At 34.3% G+C, this 23,998-nt stretch overlaps 3 pseudogenes; all 3 read right to left on the reverse strand.

Moving 5' to 3' along the window:
* Positions 1–115: 115 nt before the first annotated feature.
* Positions 116–1,626, reverse strand: LOC116119115 (annotated as a pseudogene).
* A 3,055-nt stretch (positions 1,627–4,681) lies between these two features.
* On the reverse strand, positions 4,682–10,115 carry LOC116119116 (annotated as a pseudogene).
* A 10,880-nt stretch (positions 10,116–20,995) lies between these two features.
* On the reverse strand, positions 20,996–23,228 carry LOC116119117 (annotated as a pseudogene).
* Between the last annotated feature and the right edge of the window lie 770 nt (positions 23,229–23,998).

Raw genomic sequence — 23,998 nt, forward strand, 5'->3', positions numbered from 1 at the left:
CGAGAGCTACCCTACTCATCCAACTCCATGAAGAAATTTTAAACTTTCTGCAGTGGGAAATGAAGGAATTTTTGTTTTCTTGGCGTATTCAGCTGCCTAATTTTGTTCCCACTTCTCACAGGACCCATAAGTCATGTTAGGTGAAGCTATGGTACATTCACATTTCTCATTAAAAAAAGAAATCTTAAATTAATCAAAGAAACACATGTACTGAAATATTTAATGTGTATTGTTCAAAAGCGCTGCGTATGAAGAAGCACCACAAGATGATGTCAACTGTGAGGAATTTGTGTTGTGATTAGAGACTGAAGATTGGTTAAGGTTTTGACCTCCTTCTGAATAAATGGTCCCATACGAAATCGAAAGTACAGATATGGGCATATTTCCTGAAGGTGCTAAATACGTTGGCACAGGCATCTTTGGTGGAAGAACCGGCAATGGAGCTTCAAAATTAAGCACAAGAATCGCCTGCCTTATTGAAGGCCTGATATTTTCATCTGGGTGAGCACACCACAGCCCAACTATCATCAACACTTTCATCTGTTGCTCATCATAATCTTCACTTAGTCTTGGATCTGCAGCTTCAAGAAGTTTTCCGCTTCCATACAGTTCCCAAACCCACTGCACCATATGGACTTGACCTTCTTTTGCCATAGGGTTTATTGGTTTCCTCCCACAAGCTAATTCCAAAGCAATAACTCCGAAACTGAATACATCTGATTCTTTGCTAGCCTTGCATGTTATAATACAGTCAGGAGCCATGTAGCCCATTGTTCCCGCCAAAACTGTGGTTTGTGACCCTTTCGAGTGTTCCACAAGCCTAACTAATCCGAAATCTCCAATCTTAGCCTTGAAATTTGAGTCCAGCATAACGTTGCTTGATTTAATATCTCAGTGGACAACGCATTGTTCCCATTCTTCATGAAAATATAGCAATCCTGAGGCCAAGTCCTTAGCGATTTTGTACCTCATCTCCCATTTCAATAAGCTGTTTTCTTTGAAAAGATGGGAGTCTAAGCTGCCATTAGGCATGAATTCATAAACAAGGAGGAGTTCCTTCTTCTCATGGCACCAACCCAGAAGTTGCACCAAATTTCTATGCCTCAATCTACTAATAATTTTCACTTCTGACGCATACTCCTTTACCCCTTGTTTAGACCCTTTTGAAACCCTCTTAACTGCAATATAAGAATTTGATTCCCTCAAAAATCCTTTATAAACCCCGCCAAAGCCTCCTTCACCTAACTTATGTTCATCGTTGAAATTATTTATTGTGCCGGCCAAGTCCTTGTACGAAAGCCTCTTGGGTCCGGTTCCCTTTTCAATTTCATCCTCCATATGCTCGCTGACCCCATGTTTATCTACATCATCGTCGCCGTGTCTCTTCCTACGTATGACAGCAAGCCAAACCAAAAGCAACCCTCCAACCAAAAAAGCTCCACCAATACTCAATCCTACTGCGAGTCCTGCTCTACTTTTTCTTCTTCTGCTTTCTCTCTCGACGATAGGAGTCGAGTTATCACTTGGTGGTGGTCGATTTGCAGCTTCTAAGCTTGAATTAAATTCCCAAGAGTAAACACTAAATATTGCATATTGGCTTCCTGTTGCTGCTGAGTAAATGTGCATGTGTACACATTAAGGAATGTGGACAAGTCCACAATAAGGGTTACTTTTAGGCCCACAATTGAGCTGGGTGTACATGACATTTTGAAAATGAAATTGCAAGTGTCAAGACTTATCAAAATTATTGAGGATTACTTGATAACTTCAATTTTTATTTCAATCCATTTGCACTGGGAACCCAGTCAATGATTTACGTGTCGGTATTAACTTTTAAAATTTTAAATTTCACATAAAAATTCATTAAATATATCAAATTAAATTCTTATTTTTTACAAAAAAACCTCATAAATACATTTAATGAATAATATAATGAATTTTACATCTATTATTTAACCGGCCCAGCCCGCGGCGGGTTACTTAATTAGGCGGGTTGGTCCTAACCCACCAGCCAACAAAGGTAGGCCGGGTTAGGCCCGCCAGCCAACAAAGGTAGGCTGGGTTAGGCCCGCCATTTTTAGGAAAATGGCTGGCCTAACCCGACCCGCCAACCCTAACCTGTCGGGTTAGGCGCGGGCCGGGTCAGGTTAGCCCTATTTTTTTATTTTTTATTTTATTTTGTTTTATTTATTTAACTTTTCAAATAAATAATTAACAATTTATAAATGAATAAATGTAATTGTTTTTAGTTAACTTTTCAAATATCAATAATTCAATTAAATTAATTTTTTTTTTTTTGTTAACATTTCAAATATTAATTCAAATTGTAGTATAAGAAAAATTAGATTTATTCATTCAATTGATGAATTTTTAGCATAAGAATGAATTATATTTTATACAAGACATGGAAATTTGAGAATAAGACTTTAGTATTTGTTTTTTTATATTTTACGTATCATAAAAAATAATAATAAAAATATGTCAAATATTAAGAAGTTTTATACATTTCAATATTTATGATTTAGAAGTATAGTTTAATATTATTATGTAAAATTATTTGTTTGTAAGAGTTCAATCATAATAGTTTAATTAAAAAAATAGGAGAAACTTGAAAAAAATAATTTATTTTTTATTTTTTTAATTTTTTTGGGGCCAACCCGGCAGGTTGGCTAATGCAAACAAAATAGCAACCCGGCCCGTCCGGGGGTTGCATGTGGGTTGGGTTCAACCCGGCCCACCTATAAGGCGGTCCGAGTTGAACCCTCTCTAATGCGGATCGGGTTAGGGTTGACCCGCCTAACCTGGCCCATTTGTTCCACCTTTACGTAAAACACACTCATAAATATATTAATTATAAAGAACATTATAAATAAATACACATATTTTAGAATAACTTATATCCAATATATTTTTAAATTCTCAGATATAAATAAATAAATAAATAATAATAATGATAATAGTAATAATAATACGAAAATTCTCAAATATAGGATTTTTAATTTTTTTTTTTTTTTAATGATCAGAAATGTCCGATCTAGTTTATACGTAACTTAACTAATCTCCTAGGATTATGAAACTATTAGTAGGATAAGAGTTCTAATGATTACCCCAACTAATATCTGATGAGTGACTCGAACTTAGAATCTCTTAAATATTATACTTAAAAATTCTTATTATACTTAAAAATTCTTATTGAATTAATCGATCACCAAAAGATAGTTAAAATTTTGATTTTATAAAGAGTTAAAAAAAAATTTACCATCCTATGGTTTTCGAAACTCGACCTTTTCAGAGAAGAGTAAACGACATATTGCCACCCAAGGTTTGACGAAATCTCAAGTGAGTACCACAGGTTCAATTATTCCAGATTCCCACCCTTAAAGTGACGCAAAAACGTTTGATATAACGGTAAAGGGGTAAATTGGTCATTTTACATGGGCGGCGCACGTTAGCAGACCANAACATTTTAAAGCCTCGATTATTGAATAATATAAGAGGTCAAAAAAATAAAAGAAGACCATGATTCCCTTTTAATTTAATTTTTACCTAAAATAAAAGAAACATACACGTATTCTATAATATCAAAGTCAAGAGAGATCTCAATATGACCAAATCATGTACAATATTAAATTTAAAAGTTTTTTATTTTTGCAAAACAAGAGATCTCCTGTTCATTCGAGGACTTATCCTAAATTTTACATCCTAATTGTAATTGATGCATCACCATCTATATTTGACGTCATTATATTATTTAATGTATCATGTCTTTACTTATATGTTATTGCTAAATTATTTGATATTTTCTCTCACTTGAAATATCAAGTTTGGAATAAGTTTGATTGAAATGAGTTATAAACTAGTTTTAGGATGCAATCCTAAAAATTAGCATGAAACTTATAAACATAGAATATTATGGAAAACCATTTTTAAATATTATGTCAACTATATTTTCAAAATTTAAAACCTATAAAATGTAACTCGAATTTTTGAATTGGATTTTAGTTTTTGGAAATAGTTCTAAAATAAATCAAGATACTAATAAATTAACCATTTTCTTGATGTAAAATCTGATGCACATGTAATTATTATAATGTAATATATAGGATATCAATACATGAGACAATATAATTTGAGATTGTCCATGATTGGGTATAACTAATTCGTTTTATTGAGGTTCTCTTAATGAAATATATTAAAAGTAATACTATACTTACAAAAACTTTACATAAAGTCACCCATACAAAGCTTAGAAAAAAAAAAAAAACAGACTTTGAAACCGCTCAAACATGATGTGCAGACTATACAGTTACCCAGGAAGGACAAAGATAGAAAGCAAATTGAAGCTTCAAATGGGGTCCCAAGTGTACAGAAAAAAGATAAAAGGAAAGGAATTAAATAATCAAGGAAGAAACTATATAATTAAAAGTTGAAGCTAATGCCTACCTTTAATAATGAGTTCCAACCATTAATTCAACATTAAGCCCTTCACAATTGTAATATGTGTATCCTAATTGGAACCGATCGAGAAAAACTTACACGAATTGATCTTATTGAAATATACATGAAATAATAATTTGTAATAATACAACAGAAAATTAAATTTCATTACACCAAGAATGAAGGTCGTTTTTTTGGTTGATGAAGAAAGGAAGAATTTATAGTCAAATAATATACAATAAATTTAGCGAGTGCACAAAAGGGATGCTGAAGCAGACGCCGCACAAGATGAGGTAAACTGTGATGAATTGGTGCTGTAACTATAGCCTGAAGATTGGTTTTGGCTTATTGAAGTGTCAGTGGCACCATAAATCATCTTCTCATTAAACGGAGGAGAAAAATACGTTGGCACAGGCATCTTCGGAGGGAGAGTCGGCAATTCAGCTTCAAAATTCAGCACATGATTGGCCTGCCTTATTGAAGGCCTGAGATTCTCATCCGGGTGAGCACACCACAACCCAACAATCATCAACCGCTTCAAATGTTGCTCATCAAACTCTTTACTCAGTCTTGGATCAGCTGCTTCAACTAGCTTTTCACTTCCATAGTATTGCAAATATGAGGGTAGTTTAGTCAAAACAGGTTGTAAGTTATTTTGGTTAATCAGATTGGTTAGTTGTTAGAGTTGTTTAGTAGTTAGTTGTGCTTACTTCAGCTCACCTCAAATGTAACTAGAGTAACTGCTTGTATGTAAGAAACCATTTTTTATTCAATAAAGTCAGTCAAGATTTTGCCCCAATTTTCAGCTTTCCTCTGTTTCTTTTGCTCTCTCAACATGGTATCAGAGCACCGAACTTCCGCTTCTCAAATCAAAACTCAGGTCAATTAAAGCCCATTCCTGCATCTTAGATGAATTGGAAGAAGCTTTGAGTTTGTCAATTTCTCTTCTCGTTTTTAAATTTCACATTTCACAGTCTTTAGTTGATCCGACTTGAGTTTTGAAGTTTAAGAGATATTACGGCGAATTCGACAGAAGGGGTAAATATTCCCTCAATTGACTCCAACTCACCGCTTTACGTACATCCATCAGACACACCAGGATCTATATTGGTTTCAGAACAGTTGATTGGTTATGAAAATTACGGCATCTGGAGTAGGGCAATGACAATGTCTCTCTATGCTAAGAACAAGCTAGGGTTTGTTAATGGTACATCCACTAAGTCATCTGTACACTCTCACTTGATTTCACAATGGGAGAGGTGTTATTCATTGGTCCTTGCTTGGATTTTTAATTCGGTGTCAAAGGAAATCTTTGATGGAATAGTCTATTCAACAAGCGTTGCATAAGTTTGGCAAGATTTGAAAGAACAATACCACAAAGTGAACGGAACTAGAGTGTTTGCTCTTCATCATGAAATTGCGAATTTAACCCAAGGAACCATTGCGGTAGCCGTTTACTATAATAAGCTCAAGTCACTTTGGGATAAGCTTGATTCTTTGGTGAGCTCACCTACACCTAATAGTGCTTCGACAAAGGCCTATTTGGAGCATTTGGATCAATAAAAGGTGTTATAATTTTTGACGGGGCTGAATGATTCCTACTCCATGGTTCGAAGTCAAATCTTGCTTATGAATCCTTTACCAACAGTGAAACAAGCTTATTCTGTTGTCAATCAGGATGAGAATAAAAAAATTATGGATGGAATGAATTTGAATTCAGAAGTGTCTACTGCACTTTATGCACATAATAATGGAAATGGTAAAGGGCAAAGTCAAGGACAAAAGTATAAGGGAAAAAAACCATATATCGAGTGTGAGTTTTGTCACATCCCTAGACATAAGCGTGAAACCTGCTATAAGCTGAATGGATATCCACCTGACTATCAATTCACAAAGAGAAAGACTTCTAAATCAAAAGCTTCGGCTTATCAAGTGCAGAGCTCTGAGTCGTTAGATGCTAGGAAATCTGATACTAGAAACACTGATGCAGCAATTGGACCAATTCTGACTACTGAACAGTATACTCAAATTCTTCAGTTGCTGGGAAGGAGAATGTATCGCCTTCAGCTGCAAATCTTGCAGGTAATTATATGGCCTTGTTATCCTATTTTGATTAAAATAACTGGATAATTGATACTGGAGCAATTGATCACATGACTTTTAATCAGTCTATGTTGAAATATTCCACTGCCGTAGAACCTTCTTCCAAATACCTTGTAGGTTTACTAAATGGAACAAAAACATATGTTAGAAATGTAGGATCTGTTGTTCCAGATGATAACCTACACTTATCAAATGTCTTACATGTCCCGGATTTTCATCACAATTTACTTTCTGTTTCAAAACTTGCTGTTTCTAACAATTATTTTGTTACTTTCTATCCTGATTTTTGCCTCATTCAGGATCTTTGCAATGGCAAGTTGAAGGGGATTGGTAAGCATAGTCAAGGCCTTTACTTTTATGATCCAAAATTGTCATTTTCGTCCCTTATGTCTTTAGGAAAGTTGAATAAATCCGCTTGTAATGTTTTACATTCATCACAAGCTGTACCTCATGATTTGCAATTGAATAAAAAGCTTGTTTTTCCTGTTTCACTTATGACTACATCTTTATCTCACAAATTTGCATTATGGCATCAAAGGTTATGACATGTGTCTTATTCAACCTTGCCACTTGTTCATCCTAGATTGTCTAAGTATATTGAACATGTTACATTACCCTCATTTCATTGTCCCATGTGTCCTCTAGCTAAACAAACCAGGTTACCTTTTCCTCATAACACTTCACATTCTAAGCATAATTTTGATTTGTTACATATGGATGTGTGGGGGGCCATATAAAACACCTACTCATGGGAATGCCCGATACTTTCTCACAATCGTTGATGATCATTCTAGGGTCACTAGGTTGTTTCTCCTGCAATTCAAATCCGATACCTTTATCACTCTTAAACACTTTCTTCAAATGGTTCAAACATAATACCACTTGGTTCCTAAATGCATTAGAAGTGATAATGGTTTAGAATTCTTCAATAAGGTTGTCATGACCTTTTAAGTAGTAAGGGAATCATACATCATCTCCAAATCTTCTTCAGAGACTGAGTATAGGGCTATGGCATCTACGGTTTGTGAAATTCTTTGGATTGTTCAACTACTCAACGAACTTGGTCTGTCTAATTTGCTTCCTATTCCTCTACATTGTGACAATCAAGCAGCCAACCACATTGCTTCCAACCCCATATTCCATGAAAGAACCAAACACATTGACATTGATTGCCATATAGTCAGGGAGTAGCTTAAGAAATGACTCATCAGTACTGCCCATATCTCTTCCTCTAAACAACCTGTTGACATTTTGACCAAAGCCCTCGGCAAGTATCTTCATTATCATTTGTTGTACAAGTTAGGGGTGCTGGATCTTTACCACCCTCCAACTTGAGGGGGGTATTGCAACTATAAGGGTAGTTTAGTCAAAACAGGTTGTAAGTTATTTTGGTTAATCAGATCGGTTAGTTGTTAGAGTTGGTTAGTAGTTAGTTTTGCTTACTTCAACTCAGCTTAAATGTAACTAGAGTTATTGCTTGTATATAAGAAACCATTTTTTATTCAATAAAGCCAGTCAAGATTTTGCCCTAGTTTTCAGCTTTCCTTTGTTTCTTTTGCTCTCCCAACACATAGATCCAAAACCCACTGCACCATATAGATTTGCCCTTCTTCCGCTTTCGGGTTGATCGGGTTTCTCCCGCAAGCTATTCCAGAGCAACGATTCCAAAACTATAAACATCCGACTCTTTGCTCGCCTTGCCGGTTGTAACACATTCAGGAGCCATGTAGCCCATTGTTCCTGCCAAAACTGTGGTTTGTGACCCTTTGGAGTGTTCCACAAGCCACGCTAACCCGAAATCTCCAATCTTAGTAGTGAAATTTGAGTTCAACATAACGTTGCTTGATTTTATATCTCCATGCACAACACATTGTTCCCATTCTTCGTGCAAGTATAGCAATCCTAAGGCCAAGTCTTGAGCGATTCTGTATCTAATCTCCTATGTTAATAAGCTGTTTTCTTTGAAAAGTTGGGAGTCTAAGCTGCCATTGGGCATGAATTCATAAATAAGCAAGAGTTCCTTTTTTTCATGGCACCAACCAAGAAGTTGCACCAAGTTTCTATGCCTCAATCTGCTAATGATTTTCACTTCTGATGCATACTCCTTTATCCCCTATTGAGACCTTTTAGACACTTTCATCACTGCAATATATGAGTTGGAGTCCCTCAAAAATCCTTTGTAAACTCCACTAAATCCTCCCTGTCCTAACTTGTTTTCATCGTTGAAATCATTTGTTGCGCTTGCCAGTTCCTTGTAGGAAAACTTCTTGGGTCCTGTTTCTTTTTTGAATTCATCATCCATGTCGTTGAGGCCATTATCATCTTCTCCTTCTTCTTCTTCGTCTTCTTTCTTCCTACCAATGCTAAGAAACCAAACCGATATCAACGCCACAACCAAAACACCACCGATACTCCATCCTACTGCGAGTCCTAATTTTTTAATTCTTCTAGATCTTCTGCTTCTACTAAGAGTAGTAGAAGTAGTTCTGCTTCTTGATGGTGATGGACTATTGGAATTTTGATCAGTTTCTAAGCTTGAATTGAATTCCCAAGAGTTAATAGTCTGTATTGCAGATGCATTTCCAGTTGCCGCAGAGAAGCCAAAAGTAACCAACTCAGGTAAATGAAGCCTCAAATCGATTTTAAAATCAACTAATTGCATCACAGTGGCATTATCTCTAAAACCAGTGAATACAACACTCAAATTTTGAGTACTAGCATTATACTTGATCCATGCTTCATTCATTCGCCCATCTCTGATGCTGATATTACCCCACCATGTTATATTGCTCACTGATCTCATAGAGTCGATGTTGATACCTACATGTTCCCCAGGTGGATCCCAAGTGTTCCCTATAGATATCGAATTCCACTGCAACGAATGAATTGGATGTTGAATTTAATTCCTCGCCAACATTGGTAAGGCTAAGAGAACCTCCTTTGGTGACGGTTATTGGAATCTTTGAACCCTGCGGCGCTAGAAAGAAGGCGATACCATCTCCATATGCAGTTCTGTTATCAGAATCAATGACGAAAGAGAAATGAATGGCGAAGTCAGTGAGTCTTCCGGTGGCGTTGTGCCAAAGGCGCATAGGTTGGGAGTATGTTGCCCTGCCAATCATGGGGGTTCTTGAAGCTAGTTGAATAACTTGGTTTTGAGGGAAAGCTCTCTCATAAGTAATGTTATTTAAACTTTTAATTTAAATTGTATGAACATTTAACTTTATATTAATGTTTTCTTTTATATTTCAAATTATAAGTAGTTAGGTTATGAATTATGATTTTATGTTATTTGGAATCAGATTTATTATAAAATTATAGTTAATTCAATATTATTGTATTCTTTTGTTTGGATAATTTTTGTGGTAGAATTGTCAATTATTAACCTTAAAAATATAAATTATATAACTAGATATAAAATTATTATGTATCATTTTGATCAATTTATTCAAAGAGTAGTTGTATATATCGTGTTAGATCAATTTTTTTTTTTTTTTATTTATTATATACATAAAAAATAGATTAACTGGGGATCTAAAGATTTTTTTTTTAAAAAATAACTCAAACCATCCCATTGACACCCCTAATTATAAGAATAAAAATGTCCTAAATAATGTCCTTTACAATATTAGTAGTTTATATTCACTTAAGATTCATAATTATAGATGAAAATACTTTGTATTTTATGAATTTGTGTCATTTCTTGGGGAGGTTTTGGTTAATTTCATGGCATCTCATGCAATCAGATAGGTTTATGAAACATTTTAAAGCCTCGATTATTGAATATATAGAGGTCAAAAAAATAAAAGAGACCATGATTCCCTTTTAATTTAATTTTTACCTAAAATAAAAGAAACATACACGTATTCTATAATATCAAAGTCAAGAGAGATCTCAATTGACCAAATCATGTACAATATTAAATTTAAAAGTTTTTTATTTTTGCAAAACAAGAGATCTCCTGTTCATTCGAGGACTTATCCTAAATTTTACATCCTAATTGTAATTGATGCATCACCATCTTAATTGACGTCATTATATTATTAATGTATCATGTCTTACTTTATGTATTGCTAAATATTGATATTTTTCTCTCACTTGAAATATCAAGTTTGAATAAGTTTGATTGAAATGAGTTATAAACTAGTTTTAGGATGCAATACTAAAAATTAGCATGAAACTTATAAACATAGAATTTATGGAAAACCATTTTTAATATTAGTCAACTATATTTTCAAAATTTAAAACCATAAAATGTAACTCGAATTTTTGAATTGGATTTTAGTTTTTGGAAATAGTTCTAAAATAAACAAGATACTAATAAATTACCTTTTCTGATGTAAAATCTGATGCACATGTAATTATTATAATGTAATATATAGGATATCAATAACATGAGACAATATAATTTGAGATTGTCCATGATTGGGTATAACAATTCGTTTTATTGAGGTTCTCTTAATGAAATATATTAAAGTAATACTATACTTACAAAAATTTACATAAAGTCACCATACAAAGCTTAGAAAAAAAAAAAAACCGACTTTGAAACCGCTCAAACATGAGTGCAGACTATACAGTTACCCAGGGAGACAAAGATAGAAAGCAAATTGAAGCTTCAAATGGGGTCCCAGTGTACAGAAAAAAGATAAAAGGAAGGAATTAATAATCAAGGAAGAAACTATATAATTAAAAGTTGAAGCTAATGCCTACCTTTAATAATGGTTCAACCATTAATTCAACATTAAGCCCTTCACAATTGTAATATGTGTATCCTAATTGGAACCGATCGAGAAAAAACTTACACGAATTGATCTTATTGAAATATACATGAAATAATAATTTGTAATAATACACAGAAAATTAAATTTCATTACACCAAGAATGAAGGTCGTTTTTTTGGTTGATGAAGAAAGGAAGAATTTATAGTCAAATAATATACAATAAATTTAGCGAGTGCACAAAAGGGATGCTGAAGCAGACGCCGCACAAGATGAGGTAAACTGTGAAATTGGTGCTGTAACTATAGCCTGAAGATTGGTTTTGGCTTATTGAAGTGTCAGTGGCACCATAATCATCTTCTCATTAAACGGAGGAGAAAAAATACGTTGGCACAGGCATCTTCGGAGGAGAGTCGGCAATTCAGCTTCAAATTCAGCACATGATTGGCCTGCCTTATTGAAGGCCTGAGATTCTCATCGGGTGAGCACACCACAACCCAACAATCATCAACCGCTTCAAATGTTGCTCATCAAACTCTTTACTCAGTCTTGGATCAGCTGCTTCAACTAGCTTTTCACTTCCATAGTATTGCAAATATAGAGGGTAGTTTAGTCAAACAGGTTGTAAGTTTTTGGTTAATCAGATTGGTTAGTTGTTAGAGTTGTTTAGTAGTTAGTTGTGCTTACTTCAGCTCACCTCAAATGTAACTAGAGTAACTGCTTGTATGTAAGAAACCATTTTTTATTCAATAAAGTCAGTCAAGATTTTGCCCCAATTTTCAGCTTTCCTCTGTTTCTTTTGCTCTCTCAACATGGTATCAGAGCACCGAACTTCCGTTCTCAAATCAAAACTCAGGTCAATTAAAGCCCATTCCTGCATCTTAGATGAATTGGAAGAAGCTTTGAGTTTGTCAATTTCTCTCTCCGTTTTTAAATTACCATTTCACAGTCTAGTTGACGACTTGAGTTTTGAAGTTTAAGAGATATTACGGCGAATGACAGAAGGGGTAAATATTCCCTCAATTGACTCCAACTCACGCGTTACGTACATCCATCAGACACACCCGGATCTAATTGGTTTCAGAACAGTTGATGGTATGAAAATTACGGCATCTGGAGTGGGCAATGACAGTCTCTCTATGCTAAGAACAAGCTAGGGTTTGTTAATGGTACATCCACTAAGTCATCTGTACACTCTCACTTGATTTCACATGGGAGAGGTGTTATTATTGGTCCTTGCTTGGATTTTTAATTCGGTGTCAAAGGAAATCTTTGATGAATAGTCTATTCACAAGCGTGCATAAGTTTGGCAAGATTTGGAAAAACAATACCACAAAGTGAACGGAAACTAGGTGTTTGCTCTTCATCATGAAATTGCGAATTTAACCCAAGGAACCATTGCGGTAGCCGTTTACTATAATAAGCTCAAGTCACTTTGGGATAAGCTGATTCTTTGGTGAGCTCACCTACACCTAATAGTGCTTCGACAAAGGCCTATTTGGAGCATTTGGATCAAAAAAAGGTGTTATAATTTTTGACGGGGCTGAATGATTCCTACTCCATGGTTCGAAGCAAATCTTGCTTATGAATCCTTTACCAACAGTGAAACAAGCTATTCTGTTGTCAATCAGGATGAGAATAAAAAAATTAGGATGGAAGAATTTGAATTCAGAAGTGTCTACTGCACTTTATGCACATAATAATGGAAATGGTAAAGGGCAAAGTCAAGGACAAAAGTATAAGGGAAAAAAACCATATACGAGTGTGAGTTTGTCACATCCCTAGACATAAGCGTGAAACCTGCTATAAGCTGAATGGATACACCCTGACTATCAATTCACAAAGAGAAAGACTTCTAAATCAAAAGCTTCGGCTTATCAAGTGCAGAGCTCTGAGTCGTTGATGCTAGGAAATCTGATACTAGAAACCTGATGCAGCAATTGGACCAATTCTGACTACTGAACAGTATACTCAAATTCTTCAGTTGCTGGGAAGGAGAATGTATCGCCTTCAGCTGCAAATCTTGCAGGTAATTATATGGCCTTGTTATCCTATTTTGATTAAAATAACTGGATAATTGATATGGAGCAATTGATCACATGACTTTTAATCAGTCTATGTTGAAATATTCCACTGCCGTAGAACCTTCTTCCAAATACCTTGTAGGTTTACTAAATGGAACAAAAACATATGTTAGAAATGTAGGATCTGTTGTTCCAGATGTAACCTACACTTATCAAATGTCTTACATGTCCCGGATTTTCATCACAATTTACTTTGTTTCAAAACTTGCTGTTTCTAACAATTATTTTGTTACTTTCTATCGATTTTTGCCTCATTCAGGCTCTTGCAATGGCAAGTTGAAGGGGATTGGTAAGCATAGTCAAGGCCTTTACTTTTATGATCCAAATTGTCATTTTTCGTCCTTATGTCTTTAGGAAAGTTGAATAAATCCGCTTGTAATGTTTTACATTCATCACAAGCTGTACCTCATGATTTGCAATTGAATAAAAAGCTGTTTTTCCTGTTTCACTTATGACTACATCTTTATTCACAAATTTGCATTATGGCATCAAAGGTTATGACATGTGTCTTATTCAACCTTGCCACTTGTCATCCTGATTGTCTAAGTCTATTGAACACACTGCATTACCCTCATTTCATTGTCCCATGTGTCCTCTAGATAAAACAACCAGGTTACCTTTTCCTCATAACACTTCACATTCATAAAAGATATTCATATTTCTTTAATATGAATATCTTTAATATAACATGATGATTTTTCTTTAATAATGTAACATAATATGTAAATTTACTAAAATATTTTATAGTTATTTTCCTATATTTATATTGATAGTGTAAAGTTGTTGCCTACTGGAATAAGAGAGAATGAGAGATTCTCTCAGAGAATGAACATGTGCAACTGTGCATATATATTATAATAAACTGAACTTTTGTCATGAAAAAGTAAGCTTGGCTTAATGGCTTCAACTGCAATGAGCTAGCACGTGACCTGAATTTTGTCTTTATGTAGATTAATTAAACGGATTATGTTAACATCCAAGTCAATGAAAGTTAACTACCTATTGTAATTCTTTAAATTAGTTTGATAGTAATTTTTTGGTACATTATTAAAAAGGTTTTGAGTTGGAGTTCTTTTTTAATATTAATAAAGTTATTAAAATTTTTATCCGATCGATAATTCTAAAGTTTTGAAAAATTAAATAAGGTACATATAAACTAACAAAAACACTCTAATCAATAATAAAAAAAAAAAAAATCAATAAAAATTAAGAGAAAAAAAGTGATTGATCGACATCTAGCTATAATATATATATATATATGCTGTTGCCACTGTTATTATTTTTTCTTTTTCAAATTTCAATATAATTTTTAGGATTTTAAATTAAGTCTTCTTGTACCGGATCGGAGTAAGTAAAATGAAGTCATATTTGGTTTGCTTTGTGGGATTTTAATTTCATTTTAACTCTATAATTCCTTTATAACTAAGCATTGGAGTAGAAATAATGAAAGGGGAACTTATTCATCATTTTTATTTGATTTAGGAAACTCCTTAATTGAAGAACCAGATTATTAATGCTTTTGCTTGACCCAAATATACCCAAATTTAGAAGATGCGGAAGTCTTCAGTTTTGTTATAATATCCAAAATTTAGTGTTGGTGTTAAAGTCTCACATCGGTTAAGAGACAATGGTTTTGATGGTTTATACTTTATATATCACAAATACATTCTCACAATTTAAAAGCATCTTTGTATTACATTGAGAACCCATCTATCATGTATATGAATTCGACATACATTAACATTTACGTAAATTTGAGTTCATGTGGCCAATATTTCACATTTTTATTTTAATTAATCCATTATTCTCTGCGATAACATCATTTATTGTCATAAATTTAAACAAATTTAGATCAGACATAAATAATTAAACAATTAAATTATTTTCTTACAATATGATAATGTAATTGTTGAAAGTTGCATTTGGGGCAAGATATATATGTAAGAATAAATGAGATATAAACATTTACAGAACTTGTAACGGTGCAAAAACATTTACTGTAAATTAATATGGTTTTCATTATAATTCTAATATTTCTGACTTTCTTATTTAAGAAATAAAATTTAAAAAGTATTTTGACAGCCAACTTGGTTAGAGTAGCAAGAAATTCAGTGCCGTATAGATATTGAGGGAGAATGGAGTTATTTCTAGGTTAGATCCCGATCGAAAACATCTCATTGATTTATATTTATATATGAAGAACTGCTTTCCTCAATCTTCTGAATATTGGGTAAATCACGATCTCAATTTAACCCTCCCTAGAAAGTAGAAGGATTTTGCTGTCTTTGACTTATTATTTTAGAAGATTTAATACTTTATAATTTCAGTCTTGTATACATAACTTAAACTTTGGATAAAACAATTATAAGTATGCATGTCAAAATGATTCCAAGGAATAAGTTATCTGGATCCAAAATATTTTGGGGCAGCCATGAGAATGCTAGCTTTGACCATGACTTGCCCCATTCGCCCAAGATTATATAAGCATATAATATATACCTTTTGTTTAAAACAAAAGAAAACCCTAACCACCACAACTACTTCAAATTGATTTTTTTATCAGCTTCTTCACTTATGAATTTGAAAATAAGATATGTAATTAAACTGTTTTAATTTATAATTGTATGAACATTTAACTATATTAAATGTTTTCTTTATATTGTCAAATTATAAGTAGTTTAGGTTATGAATTATGATTTTATGTTATTTGGAATCAGATTTATTATAAAAATAGTTAATTCAATATTATTGTATTTCTTTTGTTTGGATAATTTTGTGGTAGAATTGTCAATTATTAACCTTAAAAATATAATTATATACTAGATAATTAAAATTATTATGTATCATTTTGATCAATTTATTCAAAGAAGTAGTGTGTTGATATATCGTGTTAGATTCAATTTTTTTTTTTATTTTATTTATTATATACATAAAAATAGATAACTGGGGGATCTAAAGATTTTTTTTTTTAAAAAAAACTCAAAACCATCCCATTGAACCCCAATTATAAGAATAAAAATGTCCTAAATTAATGTCCTTTACATAATATTGTAGTTTTATATTTTAAGATTCATAATTATAGATGAAAATACTTGTATTTTATGAATTATTTGTGATCATTTCTTGGGGGGTTTTTGGTAATTTCATGGCATCTCATGCTAATCAGATAGGTTTATGAAACATTTTAAAGCCCGATTTTGAAAATATAGAGGTCAAAAAAATAAAAGAAGACCATGTCCCTTTTAATTTAATTTTTACCTAAATAAAAGAAACATACACGTATTCTATAATATCAAGTCAAGAGAGATCTCAATATGACCAAATCATGTACAATATTAAATTTAAAAGTTTATTTTTGCAAAACAAAAGATCTCCTGTTCATCGAGGACTTATCCTAATTTACATCTAATTGTAATTGAGCATCACCATCTTATTTGACGTCATTAATATTTAATGTATCTGTCTTTACTTATATGTTATGCTAAATTATTTGATATTCTCTCACTTGAAATATCAAGTTTGGAATAAGTTTGATTGAAATGAGTTATAAACTAGTTTTAGGATGCAATACTAAAAATTAGCATGAAACTTATAAAACATAGAATATTATGGAAAACCATTTTTAAATATTATGTCAACTATATTTCAAAATTTAAAACCTATAAAATGTAACTCGAATTTTTGAATTGGATTTTAGTTTTTGGAAAGTTCTAAAATAAATCAAGAACTAATAAATAACCATTTTCTTGATGTAAAATCTGATGCACATGTAATTATTATAATGTATATATAGGATATCATACATGAGACAATATAATTTGAGATTGTCCATGATTGGGATAAACTAATGTTTTATTGAGGTTCTCTTAATGAAATATAATAAAGTAATACTATACTTACAAAAACTTTACTAAAGTCACCCATACAAAGCTTAGAAAAAAAAAAAAACAGACTTTGAAACCGCTCAAACATGATGTGCAGACTATACAGTTACCCAGGAAGGACAAAGATAGAAAGCAAATTGAAGCTTCAAATGGGGTCCCAAGTGTACAGAAAAAAGATAAAAGGAAAGGAATTAAATAATCAAGGAAGAAACTATATAATTAAAAGTTGAAGCTAATGCTACCTTTAATAATGAGTTCCAACCATTAATTCAACATTAAGCCTTCACAATTGTAATATGTGTATCCTAATTGGAACCGATCGAGAAAAACTTACACGAATTGATCTTATTGAAATATACAGAAATAATAATTTGTAATAATACAACAGAAAATAAATTTCATTACACAAGAATGAAGGTCGTTTTTTTGGTTGATGAAGAAAGGAAGATTATAGTCAAATAATAACAATAATTTAGCGAGTGCACAAAAGGGATGCGAAGCAGACGCCGCACAAGATGAGGTAAACGTGATAAATTGGTGCTGTAACTATAGCCGAAGATTGGTTTTGGCTTATTGAAGTGTCAGTGGCACCATAAATCATCTTCTCATTAAACGGAGGAGAAAAATACGTTGGCACAGGCATCTTCGGAGGGAGAGTCGCAATTCAGCTTCAAAATCAGCACATGATTGGCCTGCCTTATTGAAGGCCTGAGATTCTCATCCGGGTGAGCACCACACAACCCAACAATCATCAACCGCTTCAAATGTTGCTCATCAAACTCTTACTCAGTCTTGGATCAGCTGCTTAACTAGCTTTTCCCTTCATAGTATTGCAAATATGAGGGTAGTTTAGTCAAAACAGGTTGTAAGTTATTTTGGTTAATCAGATTGGTTAGTTGTAGAGTGTTTAGTAGTTAGTTGTGCTTACTTCAGCTCACTCAAATGTAACTAGAGTAACTGCTTGTATGTAAGAAACCATTTTTTATTCAATAAAGTCAGTCAAGATTTTGCCCCAATTTTCAGCTTTCCTCTGTTTCTTTTGCTCTCTCAACATGGTATCAGAGCACCGAACTTCCGCTTCTCAAATCAACTCAGGTCAATTAAAGCCCATTCCTGCATCTTAGATGAATTGGAAGAAGCTTTGAGTTGTCAATTTCTCTTCTCGTTTTTAAATTTCACATTCACAGTCTTTAGTTGATGACTTGAGTTTGAAGTTAAGAGATATTACGGCGAATTCGACAGAAGGGGTAAATATTCCCTCAATTGACTCCAATCACCGCTTTACGTACATCCATCAGACACACCAGGATCTATATTGGTTACGAACAGTTGATTGGTTATGAAAATTACGGCATCTGGAGTAGGGCAATGACAATGTTCTCTATGCTAGAACAAGCTAGGGTTGTTAATGGTACATCCACTAGTCATCTGTACACTCTCATTGATTTCACAATGGGAGAGGTGTTATTCATTGGTCCTTGCTTGGATTTTTATCGGTGTCAAAGGAATCTTTGAGGAATAGTCTATTAACAAGCGTTGCATAAGTTTGGCAAGATTTGAAGAACAATAACACAAAGTGAACGGAACTAGAGTGTTTGCTCTTCCATGAAATCGAATTAACCCAAGGAACCATTGCGGTAGCCGTTTACTATAAAAAGCTCAAGTCACTTTGGGATAAGCTTGATTCTTTGGTGAGCTCACCTACACCTAATAGTGCTTCGACAAAGGCCTATTGGAGCATTTGGATCAATAAAAGGTGTTATAATTTTTGACGGGGCTGAATGATTCCTACTCCATGGTTCGAAGTCAAATCTTGCTTATGAATCCTTTACCAACAGTGAAACAAGCTTATTCTGTTGTCAATCAGGATGAGAATAAAAAAATTATGGATGGAATGAATTTGAATTCAGAAGTGTCTACTGCACTTTATGACATAATAATGGAAATGGTAAAGGGCAAAGTCAAGGACAAAAGTATAAGGGAAAAAAACCATATATCGAGTGTGAGTTTGTCACATCCCTAGACATAAGCGTAAACCTGCTATAAGCTGAATGGATATCCACCTGACTATCAATTCACAAAGAGAAAGACTTCTAAATCAAAAGCTTCGGCTTATCAAGTGCAGAGCTCTGAGTCGTTAGATGCTAGGAAATCTGATACTAGAAACACTGATGCAGCAATTGGACCAATTCTGACTACTGAACAGTATACTCAAATTCTTCGTTGCTGGGAAGGAGAATGTATCGCCTTCAGCTGCAAATCTTGCAGGTAATATATGGCCTTGTTATCCTATTTTGATTAAAATAACTGGATAATTGATACTGGAGCAATGATCACATGACTTTTAATCAGTCTATGTTGAAATATTCCATGCCGTAGAACCTTCTCCAAATACCTTGTAGTGTTACTAAATGGAACAAAAACAATGTTAGAAATGTAGGATCTGTTGTTCCAGATGATAACCTACACTTATCAAATGTCTTACATGTCCCGGATTCATCACAATTTACTTTCTGTTTCAAAACTTGCTGTTTAACAATATTTTGTTACTTTCTCCTGATTTTTGCTCATCAGGATCTTTGCAATGGCAAGTTGAAGGGGATTGGTAAGCATAGTCAAGGCCTTTACTTTTATGATCCAAAATGTGCATTTTCGTCCCTTATGTCTTTAGGAAAGTTGAATAAATCGCGCGTAATGTTTTACATTCATCACAAGCTGTACCTCATGATTTGCAATTGAATAAAAAGCTTGTTTTCTGTTCAATTATGAAACATCTTTATCTCACAAATTTGCATATGGCATCAAAGGTTATGACATGTGTCTTATTCAACCTTGCCACTTGTATCCTAGATTGTCTAAGTCTATTGAACACACTGCATTACCCTCATTTCATTGTCCCATGTGTCTCTAGATAACAAACCAGGTTACCTTTTCCTCATAAACACTTCACATTTAAGCATAATTTTGATTGTTACTATGGATGTGTGGGGGGCCATATAAAACACCTACTCATGGGAATGCCCGATACTTTCTCACAATCGTTGATGATCATTCTAGGGTCACTAGGTTGTTTCTGCAATTCAAATCCGATACCTATCACTCTAAACACTTCTTCAAATGGTTCAAAACATAATACCACTGGTTCCTAAATGCATAGAAGTGATAATGGTTTAGAATTCTTCAAAGGTTGTCATGACTTTTAAGTAGAAGGGAATCATACATCATCTCCAAATCTTCTTCAGAGACTGAGTATAGGCATGGCATCTACGGTTTGTGAAATTCTTTGGATTGTTCAACTACTCAACGAACTTGGTCTGTCTAATTTGCTTCCTATTCCTACATTGTGACAATCAAGCAGCAAACCACATTGCTTCAACCCATATTCCAGAAAGAACCAAACACATTGACATTGATTGCATTAGTCAGGGAGTAGCTTAAGAAATGACTCATCAGTACTGCCCATATCTCTTCCTCTAAACAACCTGTTGACATTTTGACCAAAGCCCTCGGCAAGTATCTTCATATCATTGTTGACAAGTTAGGGGTGCTGGATCTTTACCACCCTCCAACTTGAGGGGGGTATTGCAACTATAAGGGTAGTTTAGTCAACAGGTTGTAAGTTTTTGGTTAATCAGATGGTTAGTTGTTAGAGTTGGTTAGTAGTTAGTTTTGCTTACTTCAACTCAGCTTAAATGTACTAGAGGTTATTGCTTGTATATAAGAAACCATTTTTATCAATAAAGCCAGTCAAGATTTTGCCTAGTTTTCAGCTTTCCTTTGTTTCTTTTGCTCTCCCAACACATAGATCCAAAACCCACTGCACCATATGATTTGCCCTTCTTCCGCTTTCGGGTTGATCGGTTTTCTCCGCAAGCTATTCCAGAGCAACGATTCCAAACTATAAACATCCGACTCTTTGCTCGCCTTGCGGTGTAACCATTCAGGAGCCAGTAGCCCATTGTTCCTGCCAAAACTGTGGTTTGTGACCCTTTGGAGTGTTCCACAAGCCACGCTAACCGAAATCTCCAATCTTAGTAGTGAAATTTGATTCAACATAACGTTGCTTGATTTTATATCTCCATGCAACAAACATGTTCCCATTCTTCGTGCAAGTATAGCAATCCTAAGGCCAAGTCTTGAGCGATTCTGTATCTAATCTCCTATGTTAATAAGCTGTTTCTTTGAAAAGTTGGGAGTCTAAGCTGCCATTGGGCATGAATTCATAAATAAGCAAGAGTTCCTTTTTTTCATGGCACCAACCAAGAGTTGCACCAAGTTCTATGCCTCAATCGCTAATGATTTTCACTCTGATGCATACTCCTTATCCCCTATTGAGACCTTTAGACACTTTCATCACTGCAATATAGAGTTGGAGTCCCTCAAAAATCCTTTGTAAACTCCACTAATCCCCTGCCTAATGTTTTCATCGTTGAAATCATTTGTTGCGCTTGCCAGTTCTTGTAGGAAAACTTCTTGGGTCCTGTTTCTTTTTGAATTCATCTCATGTCGTTGGGCCATTATCATCTTCTCCTCTTCTTCTTCGTCTTCTTTCTTCCTACCAATGCTAAGAAACCAAACCGATATCAAGCCACAACCAAAACACCACCGATACTCCATCCTACTGCGAGTCCATTTTAATTCTTCTAGATCTTCTGCTTCTACTAAGAGTAGTAGAAGTAGTTCTGCTTCTTGATGGTGAGGACTATTGGAATTTTGATCAGTTTCTAAGCTTGAATTGAATTCCCAAGAGTTAAAGTCTGTATTGCAGATGCATTTCCAGTTGCCGCAGAGAAGCCAAAGTAACCAACTCAGGTAAATGAAGCCTCAAATCGATTTTAAAATCAACTAATTGCATACACGTGGCATATCTCTAAAACAGTGAATACAACACTCAAATTTTGAGTACTAGCATTATACTGATCCATGCTTCATTCATTCGCCCATCTCTGATGTGATATTACCCCACCATGTTATATTGCTCACTGACTCATAGAGTCGATGTTGATACCTACATGTTCCCCAGGTGGATCCCAAGTGTTCCCTAGATATCGAATTCCACTGCAACGAATGAATTGGATGTTGAATTTAATTCCTCGCCAACATTGGTAAGGCTAAGAGACCTCCTTTGGTGACGGATTGGAATCTTTGACCCTGCGGCGCTAGAAAGAAGGCGATACCATCTCCATATGCAGTTCTGTTTCAGAATCAATGACGAAAGAGAATGAATGGCGAAGTCAGTGAGTCTTCCGGTGGCGTTGTGCCAAAGGCGCATAGGTTGGGAGTATGTTGCCCTGCCAATATGCGGTCTTGAAGCTAGTTGAATAACTTGGTTTTGAGGGAAAGCTCTCTCATAAGTAATGTTATCAGATTTGGGTTTTGGTTTTAAATCAAATACTCTTCATTCTTCTTGTTCTTAAGGCTAAAGAGGATCTAGCAAATCCCTCTTTAGTTCCTTGTGATTATCTTGTGTGGACTACATCGGTTCGATTTACACTTGGATCGGTAGCAAAATACGTTCAGAGACAAAGTTGGAGGAGCCTCAAACGTGCGTATGATTTCTTAAACTCTAAACTAATTTTTGCAGATTCTTATTTTGATATAAACTATAAATTGTGTCTTGATCTGGTTCTATGGAACGATCGTGTTGTTATTGATTTTTGTTTTTCGCTGCGTCAATGGATCGTTTCCTAACAGTGTATCAGAGCCAAGGGTATCAAATTTTACAGTTTTATATGGATTGTTGATTACATGTATTGATTGATAATATATGCCTTAAAGAGTCTGCGTAAATTTTCCTTAAAAGCATGTTTTAAGAAATCAATTAATCGATTAATTTATTTGTTGATGATCTGCAAGTTGGTATATTGGGTTATGGATTTTTGTTGAAATCAGTGTTTATGATGATTACAAAATCTGTTTGGTGTGTTTTGGTGATTGGTTGAATTGATTCAGAGCTACAGATCAGTGTACGCTCGCCCAGCGATATAACCCATCGTCATGGCGTGGTGGTTGGGTTTCACGCTGATTACGAAATCACGCTCGATGCAGCGATTGTCCTCAGGACGAATGTTGTATGAAATGAGCGTCGCCGCGGCGATATATCCCATTGCCACGGCTATCACACGTTTAGCGTGAACGTCAAGTTAATCACGCACACCTGCGGCGATAAACTCATCGTGTAGCGAGGGACTTCCGAGTGTATAGGGACCAGATTGTAAGTTTTAAAACTTTTAGACCAAATACAGATCTGCAAATGTGTAGGGGTAATTAATAATTAACCCACCAATTTCAAAAATTTAATTATTTTTGAAATGTATGCTATGTACTTGTTTGTATATTGCATGGTGTCCGGTACATGAGCTTAGAACTATGGTGAATGTTTTAAATTTTTTTTGGGTAGTATGGTTGTAATTTATAAATAGGGCCTGCGTGTCTTGCCTTTCTCCTCTCTCATCTCATTCCCCCAAATGTAAATCGAGGTTTCTAAATTTATTGATGTAAAGAATTTTTGTATAATTATTCTTATTGTAAATTTGAATGATGTTTTTTGTAATGTACTTAAAGACGTAGCAAAGGACGAGATAACCATACTTGAAAACTCAAGATATTTATTACAGGACCCCTAGGTGACCCACCGATTCCTTTAGGCTCGAGGAAATCGGTTTTAGTTGGGCCATGTACGCACATTTTAATATTGTTTAGAATGCATGCTAAGGTTGAGTTCAATAACATGCCAAACAATGTCATTCTAACAAAGATAATAATCTGG

Source organism: Pistacia vera, unplaced genomic scaffold, assembly GCF_008641045.1.
Source record: "Pistacia vera cultivar Batoury unplaced genomic scaffold, PisVer_v2 Contig873, whole genome shotgun sequence".
In the NCBI taxonomy this organism is placed as follows: domain Eukaryota; kingdom Viridiplantae; phylum Streptophyta; class Magnoliopsida; order Sapindales; family Anacardiaceae; genus Pistacia; species Pistacia vera.